Genomic DNA, 1,376 nt, shown 5'->3' on the forward strand with positions numbered 1-1,376 from the left:
GATGAGTTGCAACGCACATGGAGATGCACGTAGGTGCTGATTGGCGGTGACTTGGGAGTTGGAATGACTTTCCTTGTTTCGAAATGTGGTGGATCAAGTCTAATCTTCTATTCACCTCTAAGAATGATCGGAAACAACAATAAAAGTATTAATGTCCATATAAAAATGGTGACAAAGAATTAAAAAGCAAATTAATCTTGAAACATGGTTTCAACATGGGCAATCAGTTGTAAGTTAATTAATGCCGTTAACACCGGTTACAAGTTTCACCAAGGCTAAATTAGGCACATCTAGGTCTACAATTGGAAGAACGATAGAAAAGACAGGTCTCTGCGTGTCAGTGCTTCCCATGCTAGAAATGAGCTAGACGGTTAAGGTGGGATACGTTTGATGAGATTTCACTTGAGAAATTAGTGTGAACGGCATAGGCTGGGGTCCGATGAGTTGCAACGCACATGGAGATGCACGTAGGTGCTGATTGGCGGTGACTTGGGAGTTGGAATGACTTTCCTTGTTTCGAAATGTGGTGGATCAAGTCTAATCTTCTATTCACCTCTAAGAATGATCGGAAACAACAATAAAAGTATTAATGTCCATATAAAAATGGTGACAAAGAATTAAAAAGCAAATTAATCTTGAAACATGGTTTCAACATGGGCAATCAGTTGTAAGTTAATTAATGCCGTTAACACCGGTTACAAGTTTCACCAAGGCTAAATTAGGCACATCTAGGTCTACAATTGGAAGAACGATAGAAAAGACAGGTCTCTGCGTGTCAGTGCTTCCCATGCTAGAAATGAGCTAGACGGTTAAGGTGGGATACGTTTGATGAGATTTCACTTGAGAAATTAGTGTGAACGGCATAGGCTGGGGTCCGATGAGTTGCAACGCACATGGAGATGCACGTAGGTGCTGATTGGCGGTGACTTGAGAGTTGGAATGACTTTCCTTGTTTCGAAATGTGGTGGATCAAGTCTAATCTTCTATTCACCTCTAAGAATGATGGGAAACAACAATAAAAGTATTAATGTCCATATAAAAATGGTGACAAAGAATTAAAAAGCAAATTAATCTTGAAACATGGTTTCAACATGAGCAATCAGTTGTAAGTTAATTAATGCCGTTAACACCGGTTACAAGTTTCACCCAGGCTAAATAAGGCACAACTAGGTCTACAATTGGAAGAACGATACAAAAGACAGGTCTCTGCGTGTCAGTGCTTCCCATGCTAGAAATGAGCTAGACGGTTAAGGTGGGATACGTTTGATGAGATTTCACTTGAGAAATTAGTGTGAACGGCATAGGCTGGGGTCCGATGAGTTGCAACGCACATGGAGATGCACGTTGGTGCTGATTGGCGGTGACTTGGGAGTTGG

Source organism: Carya illinoinensis, chromosome 6, assembly GCF_018687715.1.
Source record: "Carya illinoinensis cultivar Pawnee chromosome 6, C.illinoinensisPawnee_v1, whole genome shotgun sequence".
In the NCBI taxonomy this organism is placed as follows: domain Eukaryota; kingdom Viridiplantae; phylum Streptophyta; class Magnoliopsida; order Fagales; family Juglandaceae; genus Carya; species Carya illinoinensis.